Below are 19,257 nucleotides of genomic sequence, written 5' to 3'. Positions count from 1 at the left end.
TAGCATTGCAGGAGGTTAAACAGGCCACAGGCCATGCTCAGTTCAAATTTCAGCTGGTAAAGCTATGCAGAATAAAACTTGCCAACTTTTTTGCCAGAATAATCCACTTAACCGCTAGCTACTTCACAGCCACTGCTTGCTTACTTTCTATTGATTCACTGAGTGTTTGAATTTTTCCCTCTTCTCTCCTGTGGATGTGTTACTGGAGTTTGAACGCTCTGAAGAAGGGAAGCCAATCAATTTTTGGTAAGTACTCAGGTCCCTGACTACAGACTCTTCAAGGTAAATCTGTCTTACTTTGCATTTGCTTTATGAAATTTGGCTTATGAAAAGCATACTTTTTTAATATGCTGGACTTCTTAATAATGGTAATAACCTCATAACAGTTTAGGCTGATACAGTCTTACAAACAAGAAAATACAAAACCAAAAAGATACTGCATTTCTATTTTATCATTTATGTATTTCCTCCCTTTTTTTTCTCTTTCAAAATATTTTAAGCTAACTCCTTTGTAGCAGTACTAGGCACTAATTATAAATATCATGCTTTGCCAGTTGCAAGAAAAGCCCTCTACAAATTCTCCTGACGTCAGCAGTGGTAGACTCAGGCCAGCTAGGCAACACTTCTGTCTGAGACAAGCCAAGGTGGCCAAGAAGTTCTGTTGCAGTTCTTTTGGTTTGGAAATGGCTGGTTTTGCTTGACATTTGTGCAACCTAAGGTCAAAATAAATATGCTACTGTGAGCTCAAATATCTTATTAGCCCCCTGTCCAATTTGCTGCAGTCAAGGTAGACCACCTGTAAGGGCAGAAGAGACCTGTTGCTGGCAAGAACTAGTTTAGTTTTAGGGAAATAACATTGATTAACCTACTGATGCTGCTGGGGATTGATTTGAATGCCCAAAGGAAGCTAACTAATAATATACACACATTTTCATTCTCTTCCAGTAGATTGACACAGCAAGTGTGTCAATACCTTTAGGAGTCTTTAAAATGCCAGAGGGACAGTGTTGAAATTACATTCCAGAATATTTCTACACTGTACATCCTTTAGTAATTGCTTCCATTATTTCTGTCAGCATTCCCCTAAGTGTTTTCTACCTTGTCCACACCGACTATACAAAATTTTCCAAATTGCTGCACTATTTCTGGTGAAATATTAAATAATTTTCTTTCTGTCCACTGAGGAAGGAACAGGAAGTTTCTCACATAACGCATATTCTCAACAATATGGACAACCACGGAAAATAGATGTTATTACTATTGTATAGAGTAACCCACAGTATATCATAGCTGCTTCCCCATCTATAATCACTTTTCCTACTGTCTTCTGCTTTACCAGGTTGAGAAAAGATTTCAACAGCTTCAGCAAAACATCACAGGCTGGGCCTTGCTTCTATTTTCACTGAGCACTCCTATAGGGTCTTTGTGAGGTGTGTGCTTAAGGCTGCAAGAGGAAGTGATGGATATAGAAATAGAGTTCCCTGTGCTGCAGATGCCATGCCTGAAATAACTGAAGAGTTAAAATTTATAGATGCTTCATTTCAAGTACAAATTACTTTATCACAAAATTATTTTCAGGAACGGAGGCAAAAAGATTTTCATAGAATGGTTACCAAGAACGCAAAGCAAATGTAAAGGACTGACTACACTTTATTAAGTCTATATAATTATTTTAGACTTTGCCTGTCTTCTGCTATAGTGGCTTCTTCTTTTCAAAATTAGCTGTCAGACCTTCTGCTCTGTGTTAGCCTGTATTTTCACATCCATTTTATAATGAATAGGACAGAAACTTCCTCTCTGGAAAAGAGACTTAAAATTCATCATCATGGAAGTACAAAAGTACAATTCCATTATCAAGGGATTCCTATGAACTTTTGCAACCCATTTTGGGATTGTGGCACCTCTAGGTCACCCTCTCTTAATATAGATAGTAGGAAACTATGACCTTCTTAAACTTCCTCTACCCTTGCATGCAGAAAAACTATTAACTTGTACAGAAAGCAAGTATTTATATTCACAATTGAGGATTCTAATACAGACTTATTTTTTCAGAGATGAATTAAGCTACTTGATTTTGAACTGAAAGCAGCCGTATTATGCAATGCTTATTAGCCTACAAATTTGTGTTGGAAAGGAATTCATGACAGTTATTCCCCTTTTCCATGCTCTGACTTATTCCAGCATTGGTATCTCTGAAATCAGCTGTAAATGTCCTTGGCAGCTATGCAAACAAAGCTTGCTGCTGCAGCCTAAATCGTATGAGATGCTGAGCACTGCTGGAGAGAGGCAGAACAGCTTCTGCTGCCATTGTCTTCAGCATAAATTGACAATGACACATCACCCCTTGCACAGCTCACTGGGCTGCAAGGCTGGGTTTATAATTAATTCACAGAGTTTTTTATATGCCTTGCTCCAGACCATTGATAAGAAAAATATGCTAAAATTTGGTGAGAGAGAAAAAAAGGTGACAGCAATATCACAGGTTAAATCTGAAGCTTGTATGAATCAACACAGCACAGCTGATTCCAGTGATGCTGCATCAATCTGTCCCTGCTGAGGTTCTGCTTAAAAAATTTTAATGGCTATCAATTCAGAAGAAATACTTCAGATATATTGCTAAATAATGGCTTAGATGCCACAGCAAGAAACAATATCATGCTACTTATTATGCCATTTTAAAACAATATAAGCCATGTGTGAGAAATTAAATCTGTCACCCTGGGAAAGAGTTCAGGCTGTCAAAATGGTAATAGAAATGAAATTCAATTACCTACTTTCTATGTTGCGCATGGTAATTCCCCAGCAAATACTAAAGGAAATTGAAGAGGAGATTATCTTGTAAAGTGTTTCTATAATATAATTATTATTTTAATTATTATAAGGAAAATCCATACAATTCTGCAGAAAACGAGATGAATTTTATAAGAATTGCAGCTGTTTGTCATGCTGAGATTAGCTGCCATTGACCATGACCACCAGAGTCTGAAGGCAGCCACAGGCCCTCTTCTGTAGATTTTCCTCATGCTCAGCCTTTCTGTGGCAATATCTGGGAGGGATGACACTGATGTTGAGCTCTCAGTATCCCTAGAAGAAGGAAGCCACTGAGAAAGTAACTAGTCCCTTTGTCTCATTCAATTCCTTACTCTTTCCTTGCTGGAGCTGGTTCAGCAGCACCCTCAGTGTCAGGATCCCTTGAGTGCCAAACACTGTTGAAGGGCCAGTGTCTCCCAGACTAGGCAGGAACTGGCCTTTGTTTTCCTGTATGACTTCTCCAGCTGTGAAGAGTGGAGCTCAGAGACTATCCTTGGCCAAATTTCACTGTGCCATGAGGAGTGGAATCGTGCAGCAGGAGGTACTCTGAGATCCCATTTCATAGTGCAGCTTGAGAATGAGCTACAGCCCATAGGCTAACACTGCAACCAGCAGTCATGAAGACCCAGACCTCAATGTGTTTGCTAGTCACCAAGATATTGCATGAGGGAAAAGAGGAGCTCAACATAATATGCAGAATGAAGAGTCAGCTTTGTTTTAGGCCCCTTTGTGGATTTAGTCCTAAAGTAATGCATACATAGTCTGTATGTAAAAGTCAAAGACACACTGCACTTACTCAGCAAAGTAATTAGGATTCTTCAAGGCAGAAATTTTTAAAAGTGATGGTGGTGTCAAGTATCTGTGTTATGGAAGAGTTCATTTTCTTTTTCAGGTCAAGTTTGTACAGGAAAAAAGACAAGACAATCAAAAGGAAAAAATAAGATAAAAAAGAGGTCATAACCTGCTGATGCTCTCAAGGATTGGTATTTCCTATCCTATCATAACTGCAAAAGAGCCAGCACAGAAAACTGATTGTATTTTACATGTCAAGAAAAATACAGAGAACAATGAATGTCTCACCAAGTGTGGGGTGAAACAGTGTGGTTTGAGTTCAGTTATGTATTTCGAATCTCCTTAATCCACTTCAAGATTTTATGTTACCTTCCCAGATTCTTAAAGGGAACAAATTGGAAGTTGTGCCAGAGATTTTAAGACTAGGTTGTGATTTGTGTGCGCCGTTCACATGGTGGAGAGGCAGCATTGGTGGGTACAGCAGTGCAGGGGAGATCAAGTAGCTCATGTGTGTGAACCCAGTTTGCCTTTGCACTGTGGACTGCAGAGTGCCTGACCTCTAAGTGACCCAGTGCTGAGATCTGTAGTGCTTGACAAGACCCTTTCTGATGCTTGAGCTAAACTGTTTACAGCTTCCTTGCTAATTTCTCTACTCCTCTGAAGCTTCTAGAACAGAGATGCCCTGATTTTTAATGGCTTTCTTGTCAGCATCAAGAGGTCTTGGTGGTACTTAAAATAGAATGGATAGTGTTCAGGGAACATAAGTCCTCATCAAACCTAATTGTGAATTACAGGGGGAGTTTATACCATGACATGAAGTCAGACCCATTCTGAGCAGGCCAGTCTCAGTAGCAGAAGCAGTCAAGCCACAGCACAGGGTCTTTGCAAACTAGCCCCACAGACTGGCTGTGCTTACAAGCTTGAGCATCACTCTGAAAAGGCTGATTTTGGGTTCCCAGTATTTCAGTATGTGTAGATGCATTGTTAGCCTAGGGCTAGCTTGGGGCAATACACATGAGAATGTACTGCAAGGAAGCAAGTTCTTCCTCTTTCTCAGTATCTTCTTGTACTTCTCTGTATCCCAGTTCCTTCATGGATGCTCTTGGAAAAAAGGTTTAATTTTATCTTCTTTTGCCTCTTTCTCTAAGCACATTTTGCATTTCCTGGTTATTTGGTGACATGGGAGCTCAGAGCACAGTTACCATTTGGAGACGAGTTAGAGTGGCCAGTCAGGATAAGGAAAGTTGCATGTCAATAATATATCTATAAAGAAATAATTATATAGAGCTAGATCATGCCCTCAAGGGCATGCCTTGTGTTTGGAAGAGTTTTCATGGCGTAAAGTGAATGTAACTCTTACTTGGCTTGCACAGCAACATGGAAACTCTTACAAAAGCTGACACATCGTGCCTCTGGCTGAACCCTGGTAGTCCACCATGACTTCCCAGAGGAACAATTAGGTGTGATGCTTGTGCTCCTCCAGTCATCCATGCCATGAGTCTGCCTGACTCATGTGCCACAGGGGAAAGCTCCTTATTCCTTCCCCTTTTTCTCTGGCTATGGAGACAAACCAGTGCATAACTAGTCCTGCTGTGATCAAATAGTTGTATTATGTCAAGAAGGTCCAGAGGAAAGAACAAAGTATAGTAATTTCCATTCCAAAAAGAGAAGAAAACTCATGATCTTCCTGATCTATATCACTTTATGTAGATAAAGCTATGAGGTTGCAATTCCCTTGTTGTTTAAGGCCTCATAGCAATGAAGTATTTAAGAACAGGAGAAGAACAAGTACTGCAACCAAGTAAATCTAAGGCAAATCCTCACAGCTGAGATGTGGTCCACACAACACAGGAAACATGCTTTTAGCTTGGCTATTCAAAATGTCTTTGTTTGTTTGTTTGTTTTATATATTGAAAGACAATAATGGCAAGGCTCTTTGAAGACCTAGCGGAAGGTTTTAAGTGTGGCCAAGGAATCTGCTCTTTTTAAAGCAAGAGCTGGAAGCACTGAAAATTGATTCTGTTCTCTTAGTATAAAGTTTGTGCAGCTTTGAGTCCTCAGCTCTAAGTGAACAAACAATGCTGAAAGACAGTTACTTATGGAGCATCACAAAGAAACAGAAATGGAGAAATAAATTAATTAGAAGTTAAATAAGTCATAATTCATATTCTAGTTTATATTTCAATGTTGAATTTCAAATAGGAGTTTCATGAATTTAATTTTGCTGCTTTTCCTATGGCCTTGGAAGGTCCTGGGAACTAGAAAAGTTTAAATTGGATTTAAAAAAAAATTATTTTAGAAATTCTCCAACATGACAGATTTAGGGGATATTATGCATTGTATGTGCTTTTTTATAGTTACATTTGTTTTATTTGGTTTTGGTCATGTTTATGTAAAGTTTCCTGTTAATAATTGTATTTCTTAGATGCCTACCCCTCAGTTACTTTTATGGGGGTGTTATATGATTTCTAAGATAATTTTCAAATAGAGATTTTAATTATCTGTTTTTATAAGACATAATTATTATGTGACAACTGCCAGGACACTGCAGCCTGTGTCATGCAGGCAGCCTTCTATGAATTCAGAACAACCAACTTTACATCTTACACCTGTGAACAACAAAAAGTGCCAGCAAAGCAGCATCATAGTCTATCTTGATGGTATTTTTAAAGCAAGAAAATCAACAATATGTTTCCCTTTTGTAAGTCCTCTCTCAGCCCACTTTTGAATGTTCTCAACTCTTTCTGGTGTAGACACAAATTTGCCACATGATAGCACAAACATCAAAACACAGGAAAGGAAACAAGACAGGCAGCACAGCAAACTCTGTAAGAGTTTAAGGGCATGTATTTGCATGGCCATTTTCTTTGTCAGCAATAGCACAACCCACCCTTTCATTAACACTCTTTACCCCTATAGTTGGAGGTTTTCTTCCCATCTGATTTTATTCTTTCCAATTTCAGTGTTGCTGCATGGGTCTTTGAGCAACCTTGTCTGGTGGAAGTTTCCCCAGACCATGGCAGGAAGGTTGGAACAATATAGATGATGATATTCAAGGTCCCTTCTAACAAAAGCCATTCTGTGATTACTGTATTTAGTTATTCATGGAAACACAGGTACACATGCAAGAGCAATTCAATAAGTGAATTTCTTACAACATGAAGAAATTATTAAAGTAAATTTCAGAAATCTCTGCATATGAGAGACACATGTACAGAAAAGACAGAAAGTGGAAATTGATAAAGAAGACTTGCAGGGAGGATACCACATTCAAAGACCTTAATGACGTCTCGGTGGATGGAGTAAAACAGATAGATTTTGAAGGCTAAGACCAGAGAAAATACATTAGAATTAGTAGACAGCCATGATCAAAGACATGATTTTTGGGAGTGGGAAACTGCATAATTAGACATTTATGAAATCCTGTATCACAATAAAAGCAAGATATCATGCTAAAATGCCGTTTATACTTTTTGTTAATTATTCTGTCAATTCTTAAAAGTAAGGCTAGTACTGAAATTCCTGTCAAAGATTTGCAATACATAGACTAAAAAAGAAAAGGAAGGAAAGAAATTGAAGTTAAATCTGTAAGCAAGTTTTGCCATCTGTAACCCAGCCAGCCTTTCTGCCCTATTGCTTGTCATCGAACAAATCTGTACAAATATGAAGTGAAAAAGCAACTAGGGTTTTACTGATATTTATTGAAGATATTTTTGTGCTATGTACAGGGATACAGATTTCCAAGGATTTGTCACTACTGAAATTATCTGCAAGTAATCTTGCAGATTACTACTAAATGAGTTGATATTTTACCACAGAAATATGCTTGCAAGCAGAAATAATTAATTTGGATACCCTCATTAGTTTCAGTTTTTTAATGAAAACCTGTTTATTTCTTTATTCACATGTGGAAGTAGCAGGGGAAATCACCCACAATGAGTAATTTATTTAATGAATTTTGCCAGTCTTTTCTCTGCTGCCCATGAATTGCCACAAATATATGAATTCTAAAAAGCACTCATGATTTGAAACTATTAGCATATTTCAACACAATCTATGAATAATTCTTGCCATGTGTATCAGTAAAAAATAGCATTACAGATTGTAACAGGCATCTGTAAACAAGGGTGAATTAAAATGCGTCAGATAACTTTTTTTTCAGTACTTGCAAATATTTTCCTAGTGGGTATTTGTATCTTGACTAGTAGTGAAAAATATTAAATGCAATCCATCTAACCTGAAACCAGCTCAGGTGCTTCTCCGAGGATGTGACTGTCATGGAGCCAATGCCAACAAAGGCCAACAGCCCAAAAGTCCACAGAGAGGTCTGGGCAGGATTTCTGAACTTTATTACCTTGCCCTTGGCAGTCAGGCTCGCCAGGGCATGGCTAGTTCAGATAAACAAGGTGTACCCTTTGTCTGCACTGGTTGACATAAAGTCACTCTGGGCTAAATTTGAGCTCCAGCAACAAGGATGAAATGCCCCGATGTGCTCTGTCCCAGAAAGAGCCCTGGGTCAAAGACAAAGCCTGCTTTTTTGCACTAGACTTATCTCTTAGGAATATTGAAAATTGTACTATTACTGAAAATCATAAGCCTTCTTAGAAAGAAAACAAGTGAAGGGAATATTTTTGTTGTTAAAACTGCCATTTACTCTTACACAGCCTGGCAAAAGCAGGGTATTGCAGCATCTGGAATATCCCCGAGGAAAGTAATCTGAAGAGCCACTTTCTTGAGCATGTTTTCTGCACCTCTTGTTTAACTACTTCACATACTCATTTTCCAATCATCATAGCCATATTAGTTAATAAATTAAAACACTGGCAGCATAAAAGAATACTATCAAGTTTGTACAGACAGTTATTAGCATATTTACCATGGCCAAATTGTTTCACTTGATTTATTTCTAAGTCAGAAACAGTTTCAGCAAATACATCAGCATTCCACCTCAACAAGAAGCATTTATTTCCTCCTTAGCAAAGAATCAAGTTGATAATATTCTGAATAATATATTATCTATATCCGTCCATCCATTCACCCAGAACTCAATTCTCTAAGGCTGAGCAATGTTTTAGGTTTAAATTTCTCTGTTTGCATTTCTCTAAGGGTAAAAAAGATCTTTACAAAACACTGAGTCAAAAGGGCTTATTTTCATCCAGTATTGGGAAGGGATTTCTCATTCCCTTAAGTAGGCAAATTTGTGTATATTAATTTACCACTTAGGTCTGTGTCCCTTAAGCTCTTCTTGCAGTTACTCCAGCACCTATTTCAGTATTAATCCTACCCCTTACATTTTGCCTGCTGGGCCTCCTATTGCTTTGCTTTTACAATATTTCATATTTTTCACATTCAAGTTCAGAATTTCTACTGCCCCTCAGTGCATTCAAGGCTTTGGGTTTCTTTTCAGTAATGGGCCCTTTTTGAGAGCGCGATATTATTCAACTTTTAGCCTTGTCTATTGTAGGGCCAAATGGCACATTATTTCTCACCCTTGTCAGTAAAAGTATATGCAATGAAGGGGCTTTCTGGGTTTTTTTTTTCAGATGAACATAGTTTCCTGACTCTCCCATTGCTTTAGAGATTACACTTGATCCCTGGAAAGCAAATGCAGCAATCTGTGTAACAGCTGTATAAATCAGCAGATGAAAATAAAAGTGAGGTGTAGGAAGGAAAAAAACCCCAAAACCCAAAGGGCAGTCAAGACCTTGAGAAAAAAATTAGTGGGTAAATAGGAGAAGTGAAAATAAAGGGGATAAAAGGAGCAGGCTGAAGCAAAAAAAGAAAGCTGAATTGAACCTCCCTACAAGGTGAGATAGTTGTTTTACCAGAAACTATGGCTGGTCATCTGATTACCTTCAACATATTCTCCATTGTGCAAAGAGATTCCTCCTCCATTAGAAACACACTGAACTACAGGTCTTGTTCAGATTGGGAATATCCCTTGTGTTTTCAGAGACTTTTTTCATGGTGGTTGGAAATAAGTGCATGCGCAATAGCATTGAGGGCTGAATTTTGGAACGGGCAACTCTCTTTTTATATGCAGGTAAGCTTGAAAACTCAGCACATAGCTATAACCTAGCTTAGGTATGCACAGAGAGTCAGTACTGCCTGAATGCCTGAACTCTTCACATGACTACCAGAGGGATTCCTCCCAGCTGCTGAGGAAGGCTAAAGTGCAGATAACCACGTGTAGAGGCATGTGTAGAGACACAGCTATTGCTTTCTATCTTTTCTTATCTTTTTCTTTGTAGGAGTCTGGCTTTTCCTTGTGTTTCATGTGTTTCCACTGTTCTATGGATGGCAAAAGTGCATGTGGGTCGCAGACAGCTCCAAGATGGCCTTGTCTGCCCAGACCACGTGAGGGACAGTATGTCCAACAAAGGTGACTGTGCACAGGGAGGTGATGAGTCTAGGTTTGGGAGCAGGCTTGGAACAGTCAGGCAAAGCCAGAAGGGCCACTGAACTTGCCCAGTCATGGGGAGCTGCAGATGGAGAAGGAATGTAGCTGAGATCTTCCAGGATTTCCAGACTCTGTTACTCTTTGATTATCCTTCCTTACTGAAACAGGAGAAGCACCAGGGTCTAAAACCCAGAAAGTGAAAGTGAGAAGGGTTTCAGAAAGTTCACATTCGTATGTGTGTATGCACAGACACATCTTTCAAAATTAACAGGGGCAAGCATATATAAATTCCTGTATTTTGTTGGGAACCTTTCCTCTTAGAAGTGTGGCACATACATTTAAAAACCTAGTTTCCTTTTGCATTTCTGATGCCAAATGAAAGCAAGCTAGAATGTAACTATGCTGGAAACAAAGGATTTACATCCAAGGAATGCATTAGTAAGGGACTACTGTTTTCATGTGATTGCAGTCATGAAGAAGAACAATGTTATGTGTCTCTATCGTAGTTTATTTCTGCAGTAAATTGCAGAAGCAGGTTTTCCATCTTTATTTCTTTCCTGGATGTTGGAGTTCTTTAATTCTTTGGGAACATTTATAGATATAGCTATCAAGGTGTGAAATATAGCTACATTTACCAACATAACTTTGGAAAGCATTACTTTTCATCTTTAAACAATAAAAATCTGATCATTTATGGAAATTCATGAAAATTTAGTTCTTGTAGAATGTGTGAGTCATGGTCCTGAGATGCTTATGAATAATATTGCTACTCTCTCATAGCTCTACTAAAATACTTTATTGTCTTCACTTGTGCTCAGTTCTGCAAATTGCAGCCAACCTCAAATTTTATAGTTTTTATATTTACCAGTCTTTGTGTTTATTTTATTGTGACTTCTTTTTATTAAATCTCATTGTACCTAATTTGTGAATTACTGTTGAAGCTCATCAAAATCATCTAGTTCAGTTACTGCTTTTGTTGGATCAGGGACTCTTGTTGTTAATGGTTAGATTCCCTGCATGGTTATTCATGCAGTCATTTTTTGATTCTGTGAAAGAAGGGAAAGTACCTACTGACTGCAGATAGAATGGAGAAATTCTAAAATTCCGGAACTTTAAATAAAAAACCACAACCCTAACAAAAAAGAAACCTTAAAAAAATAAAAAAAGGGAAGCATGTGCTAAATTTCAATGTAGTTATGGGCCTAATAAACACAACACCTTAGCAGTGCTAAATGGTCTCTCTGGACTGCTAGCTGTAGCTCTGGAGACAATTTGAAAGAACAGGACATTTCCAAAGCAATGAAAAAGTACCAGCCTCCTTCCAGATTTAAAAAAAAAAAGGGAGAGGTGGCATTAACAAATGAACTGGACTTCATCTTTATTGTTTTCAAAAATAATGAACTTATTTGCATTGGCTTTCCATACCAAGGCTACTGCTTCACTTCAAATGTGCCCTATTGAAATCTGAGGAACTACTGACTATAATGTACAGTTAATGTAAAGGCAAGTAGAAAAATATTCTAAGAAAAACGTTGTTAGTCCAACAAATTTTAGACTAAGGAAAATAAATTAATGAAGTTATAAAAAGTATTAACAATTTATTAAAAATATATTGTTATATATAAATAAATTAATATAATAAATTAACAAATTTCAATAAATTAACAATTTTAAAGGAAGGAAAATAAATTAATTTTCACAGGTAGAAGCAGTGAAACATTAATCTATTTATCCATTCATTCATTTCTTTTGAATAGCAAAACAATCACAATAAATTTATGAGACACAAAAAGCAAAAGCTTTCTTTATAAATCCTGCAAACTCTAAGCACTCACCAACTTGTGTGCATGAAGTTAGAGTATCTTGTGCACTCATACAAGTATGCAAATATACAAAACAAGCACTGGTATCCTTCACTTGCCATTTCTATTAACAAATACTCAGAAGCTGAGTCTGGGAGGTCTTTGAAGATTCAGTCTGGCCAAACAGCAAACAAGTAAAAAGTGTGACATTAATTTCTAAGAACATGAAAAGCTTCCCTCTGCCTCATCCCTTTATAAGATATGAAGAAAAGACTTTCAAGGCTTTAAAATGAATGTGTTTAAAATGTCAGGGAGACTGGACTGTTGGATCTGTTGTATATTTCAGTCCAATAGGAGTTATTTATGAAAAAAGGAATGTAATCAGAGGACAGTCCTTTTATGTGTTTGTATACATAAATAGAATGGAACTCTTAGAAACTTACAGTATTGTACACAGAATGGGTCAGGTTGGAAGGGACCACACTTGGCCATTTGGTCCAACCTCCCTGCTCAAGCAGGACTACCCCAGAGCACATGGTCAGGGTGAGACCAGATGGTTCTGTGATATCTGGAGATTCCATAGCCTCTCTGGACAATCTATTACAGTGTGTAGTCACCCACACAGTAAAGAAGTTCTTCCTCATGTTCAGGTGGAAGTTCCTGTGCATCACTTTCTGCCCATTGCCTCCTGTCCTATTGCTCGGCAGCAGCGAGCAGAGCCTGGCTCCATGCTCCTGGCACCTCCCTTCAGACACTCACAGGCATGGATGAGGTCCCCTCTCAGTGCCTCTTCTCCAGGCTGAACAGGCCCAGCTCCCCCAGCCTTTCCTCATTAGAGAGATGCTCCAGAGCCTCAGGCATCTTTGGTACCCTCCACTGCAGCCACTCCAGGGGCTCCATGTCTCTCTTGTCCTGAGGAGCCAGGGCTGGACTCAGCACTCCAGATGTGCCTCAGCAGGGCTGGGCAGGGGGCAGGATCACCTCCCTTGGCCTGCTGGTTCTGCTCTTCCTAATGCACCCCAGAGTACTGTTTTCCTTGCTAGTTCCTTTCAGTCTCTCTCCTCTAGTTTATCAGACTCTGAAATACCCTCACATTTCAGCTGTCCTTCATGAGGTCTGTCTGCTTTTCCAATAAACATATATCAACAAAAGCTCCTTTTGTGCTCTCCTTCAAACTTCCATCTTTTGCCCAAGGCCAAGAAGCAAGGGTACAACACATGATCCACTACATCAAACTGTACAACTGTCTTCACAAAAGCCTCTCAATAATGATAATAATCCTTTTACTATTTAAAACTTAAAATAAAGGATACACCATTGCAAAAGGTATATATATATATATATATATATATACACAAACACATATACACAACATATATGTATATGTCATGTAGCTGTGTGTGGAATTATTTAAAATATTAATTTATTTAATTTTTTTTTGTAAACATCAGTTTTGTTTCTCCTCTGTGCTTCCTCAGACACCAAAGAACATCCTGACTCCCACTCTTTGTACATCCACTCTCTAATGCAAATAGTTGAGCAGTGAGTTTGGCCTCTCTGCTAAGCCTATGGGGAGGAAGGATTGGCTGGCAAAAAGGAAGTGTGGTTTGAATCATAGGTCTCCATTTTGCTCAATAAAAAATCACAGGATATGAGGCTGAAAAATGAACAGCCCCTTCTTTGTGTAGTGAGCATGAAAGGTTGTACAAACAGGAGTCATCTGTTCCCCATTTGTCACCCTTTCACCGCAGCATGGGGCTCTGACTTGTTGCATATCTTTAAAGCAAACTTTAGGAGTCAAGCTGTACACATGTAAGCTAAGACACTCAAAATGCAGGACTATTCCTCTGATGAGGAACTTTTGCTGGTCCTTTCTTTCCCCTCTCCCACCAGAAGCCCTGTGTGAGCAAGCGAATACCCACTGCTAGTGTCCTGCCCCACTTCCGAGCTCAGTTCCCAGGCAGCACCAGCCAGGCACCCAGCTAAGGGATCAGCATCCCTGCAGGCATCTCTGATTGCCTGGCTGCCATTAGCAAGCATGTTTGGGAAACTGCTTCCAGGTACCTGCCTTCTGACAGCTGATTCTCACCAGCTGGGTTATGTCTCACTGCTAATCTACTGCTCGATCTATTCATTTGTCCATTTGCTGACTCATCTCTCTTCCCATTGCACCTGATGGATTAAATAGCTCAGCTAACTCATTCACTGATAGGCTCTATTCACAACTTATCTACTGAATCCATACATGGCTCTTTGCTTTTCTGTTCCTCTAGGTAGTTAACTTAGATGGTAAATGATTCCCTTCCTTTTCAACAGGCACTGTTGCTGACTCTGCTTTCTTAGCTAATAATTTCATTGAATCAACAATCCATCTGTCTCCTGCTAAACTGTGCTTTTGACTCCTTGGGTCCTTCCTTGTAAACTCAAGGCCCTGTACATTTGCTCTCTCGTCTCCTCTTTAACAGTATTTCCTTCTACATACTCTCTTTTCTTCTTCTTGGCACTTCCTTTCTCATACTTTCTTTTATGTCATTTGTCATTCATGCTGTCCTTCCATTTTATCCCTTTGACTGCCACATCACACTCTTGACTACCCTTTGGACACCAAAGCAGTCCTTTCCTTCCTTTATCATGCCATTATTTGTCAGCATGATTTATAATATAATTACATAAATTATCCTTGTAATTACACTGCAAATGTGGTTTTTTGATACTTGTAATTGTCATGAATCCACAGGTTGGAAAGTCTGCAATCTGACCAGCAGCAACTCTACAATACAGCTTAATTATTGAATCTGGAGAGGAACAGCATTTGTATGAAGCAGAAGACCTGGAGGATAATATAATAACTCAAAAAAGTACACGAATCCCTAGTAATAATACACAGAAAAGCAAAGCAAAAGCTAATTACCAGAGCTGATGAATAGATAATTTTAAACTTGTTAAAGTACCCTGAAGCACTCAGGCTGCAAAACAACCAGCTTTTCCTTTTGCAATAAAGTAGAAAATTGAAAGCAGTTATATTTTTTCTGTCCTTCTTTTTTTAAAATGTTGTATTTTCTTTCATTTCTGAATGTAAATAAGGGACTAATCAAGTTTATACCTCTCTTTCCAACCTCTGAATAATTTTGCAAAATGCATACAAGTTTTAAAAGTTACCCAGAGGAAAAATAAATTGGTGACCTTCCTACTTGGTAACTTGTGATAGACAAGTTTCAAAGTCAGGAGATCCAAGGTTTGACAGATTCTGAAGAAAATAAAATTCTTGGTAAATTGCTTTTATTTAAAATAAATTCACCATCTTAAAAAAAAAAAGAAAGAAAAAAAGAAAAGAAAAAATGCCAAAGCAATAAAAAGGTTTTTAGATCTTACTGGTCCCTTTTATTGTTTTAACTCTTAACTGCAATGCAGTATGGAGAAAACTGAAGTCAAACACCCTTTCAAAATTTAAAAATATTGAGTAGCATACTCCAGTGTCATTGAAATTTTAATGGTGGAGATTTAAAAGACACAAGATTTCCTTTTTCTTTCTGGTGCTAAGCCAGCTCATGAAGTCTCAAGAACCTTTCCACAATTCATTCTTTATCCAGATCTAGTGATGCATAAGCACTGCAGGTCATCTTCCTTCTGTTATTGCAGTACAAACTTATCTTAGCTGAAACAAAATCTCCATTTTTCTTGTAAAAATAAATGTACTTGTTATTACTTAGCTTCCTATGCAGATTTGAAATTTTCAATTTTCTCTACTTTCTGAATTTCAATTTCTGAATTGAAAGAAAAATGAAAAGAGTTGAAGATGTCCTGATTAGCATTTATTTTCAGTTTGGTTACTTTATGAACAAATAAATAGAACATTAAGGTCGTGGGACGGTTAAATCATTCACTGCTTTTAGGAATTAAGTATTTTTTTTACTCTCAGTCCATATCCTTTTTCCCTGACAACTCTAATTTATTTTAATGATAATTTTTACTGGATACCCCAGCTACAAACACTTTCAGGAAAAATGGTTTCGATTTTTTCTTCCTAATTATTTTCAAGACTGATAAATATGGTTGATAGCTAAGAGGAGCTGAAGTTCCAGGGAACCAATATTTTTCCACAGAATCAATAGCTTTTTAACAGAGCACAAGTATTGCTCTTTCATTTATAACATATTGGCAAATCACAGAGTAAGCTGGGCTGGAAGGCACCCAAAAGGATCATCAAGCTCAGCTCCTGCCCCTGCACAGCACCATCCCCAGGATCACACCACACCTTGGAGTGAGTTAACAGCTCCTCCCAGACACTTTTCTGTCTGTGAACATCAGCATTTCTGAATATCTTGTCATGATTCTTTTGGTTTTTTTGCATTCTTTAAAAAGGCTCACTCTTAGATAACAAAGAAGATATGGAAACACTCTAGGAAAACACTCTTTTATTTCCCACTCAGTTTCAGAGTGCCTAATGAGGGCCTGGGAAAACACATAAATGTCTGTTTTGGTGCTGATTTTAGTTGTGAAAGTAAATTGAAGAAAAACTGTTGTCATGTGAAGATATCCAGCAGAGCAGCCATTAATATAGATAAGAAAGTCTATTTTTACACAAGGGTAAACAAAAAAAAAGTGTGATTCAAATACAAATAACAATATCTGAGCCATAACTAGTGAGATAAAATTAATTCTCATAACACATTAATGTATATGTGTATTGCAACTTGGTCCAAGATGCCTAACTCCAGGATACTAAATTCTGATACTAAATTCTGATTCACTGAGCCATACCAAGTAACTCTATCAAATGAGCATTGTCTGATTTCTACTTGGGGAGAGAGACTGAAAACTCTCACTCTAAACAGAGAGCCCGGGGATAACAAGCCAGTTCTACAAAGCAAGCTGAACACTTGTAGTGATGCACCATATCATAGGCAAACCACAGGAGCCAATGCAGAGTCCTACTGCTTGTAATCAATAACTTACAGGGTGCAGGGCAGTGTTTTGGAAAGGATGATTTAGAAAAGAACAGCTGGTAGGGGGTTGGAGCTGAACATGGATTCGTTGTGCCTCTGAGCAGAAAGGTGCCTGTGCATGCTCAAGCAGGACTGTGAGTAGAAGTGGAAAAGGCTCTGTTAATGTAGCAATCAGAACACTGCACTTGGTGATACCCTCTGTACCCTGTGAAGTCTACCCTTTGGAGAAGTAGTCAGTAGGAGCATGCACAGATTTAACACAGAAGAAGTTTTAAAAGTAGTTTTCTGGTTTGGAAGACGTGTCTTACAGATGGATGCTAAGGAACTTTTAATACAGAGATGGTTAAGTGAAAAATTTGATCTAATTCACTCAGAACCCTTAAATCAAAATAGGAAAATAGGATATCTTCTCAAAAAATCATTCATTTTATTCACCCCAATCATATGAGCTCAGTGGAAGAACTACTTGGGAAAATTTTGTGTCCTTTTTTATAAAGAACAGATATAAGAAGAAAATATAGAAGGGAATGGGCATAACTCAATTTTTGCACCATTTACTAGCATCAAATGTTATGTCTATATTTAGTATTATTGCCAAAGCAGATATGCCAGCCTCCTGTATTCCTGAAGTATCTGGCACCTTGTGTACTGGCTCCTCTCTGACTTTCTCATGCTTCTCTGGAAAAGAACCTTCACGGGTGCTTTGGAATGGGATTTTCAGAGGTGTGAGTAGCATCTGCATGTAGAGCTGCAGAGTGTCTCAGCACTTCTCCTAGGCCAGGGGACTATGGACAGAAAGAGATGTGCTGTCAGGGATGCCTGTGGCTGGGCTGTAATAGCTGCTACCAGTGACTTTGAGATCTGAAGATAAATGCTTCAGAAAAGCTAGACATTATTATAGTTTTACCTCTGTGAAGAAATGTCATGGTCAAACAGTGATGGTGTGATTGTAATTAGTCTGTAATTTAAACACTCACTCCTCTGAACATGCGCATCCTCCAAATGCCTGTTTCCTTCTTTCTACAGTTTTCTGGCATCCTTGTATGTAGCTGTATAGCAAAACACACTTTTTGCCAAGTGTTGTAAATTCTCAACATAGGTTAGGAAAAAAACCCAAGAACTCAAGTTTTACTTTTGTGACAGTCTTTAAAAGCATCTTTCTAAATTATTCTGACTTCTGAACATAGTCATCACATTTTTCCTTCATGTCATTACTGGAAACAGTTCATGTATCTATTGTATTGTGTTGGTTTTGGCTGGGACAGTTAATTTTCATCATCGTATCTGGTATGGGGATGTGTTTTGGATTTTTGCTGAAGGCAGTGTTGATAACAGGGATGTTTTAGTTACTGCTGAGCTGTGCCCACACAGAGCCAAGGCCTTTCCTGCCCCTCACACCATGCCAGCAGTGAGTGGGCTGGGGGTGCACAAGGAGATGGAAGGGGACACAGCCCGGACAGCTGATCCCAACTATCCAAATGGATGTCTCAAACAATAAGACATCATGCTCAGCATATAAAACTATGCAAAGAGGAAGAAATGTAGGGACATTTGCAGTGGACTAATGCAGTGCAGTGCATTGCATTAGTCTTCCCAAGTCACTGTTTTGCACAACAGAGTCCTGCTTTCTTGGAGATGGATGAACATCTGCCTGCAGACGGGAAGCAGTGAATTAATTCCTTGTTTCCTATTGCTTGCATGTGCAGCTTTTGATTTATCTATCAAACTATCTCAACTCATGAGTTTTCTCACTTTTAATGTTCAAATTCTCTTTCCAGTTCTGCTTGTGGGGGACTGAAAGAATGTGGTTCTTAGCTGCTGGCTGGGGTTAAACCATGACGTGTAGAGCTGGATATTGTTCCTTTTGATTTTTGAGATTTAATTAGGAAAATTATTCTCTTTTTTTACCCCCTTGAGTCTTTGCTGCCTTGCAATCCTATATGCAGTGGTACAGTTCTTGAAAGGATAGATTTTCTTATGCACTGAAAGAATATCTTTAGGACAATATGTTCAAAAACATCTGGCATTTACTCAAGTCTGCCTCCTCTGATGTTTATATCACACAAGACTTTTACCACTGATAAAAACAGGTAAATATTTCTCCCCTTGGATTTATTTTGAATGTTCTTGTTCTGTACCATTACCTTGCAATTTTTTTTCTTTTCAGTCTACATAACCTGGAAAAAAGGAAAACACCTGGTATTAAATAATCAAATAGTATATTCTCACTTGATGCGTCTCTAAGTATCAAGATATTCTGAGTATATTCAAAACCAAATGCACTTGTTCCTTGCAAAGCTGAGCCCCACTAATGACTTCAGGAGTGAGTTGCTGCTATTTTTCATCTGGTGTATCATACAGACGAGTGTCAGTCACAGCCATTCTACTACATCAGGCTACTTGCACATAGCCAAAAGGAGATGATGTTTGCTTGTGAATCATCCTTCCAAGGATGGTCCATGTTTGCCTATACCAGAAGGTGCCACATTGACTTGCACTTATTTCA

This window comes from Passer domesticus, chromosome 3 (genome assembly GCF_036417665.1).
Source record: "Passer domesticus isolate bPasDom1 chromosome 3, bPasDom1.hap1, whole genome shotgun sequence".
Lineage (NCBI taxonomy): Eukaryota > Metazoa > Chordata > Aves > Passeriformes > Passeridae > Passer > Passer domesticus.
Note: the sequence above shows the minus strand (reverse complement) of the source record.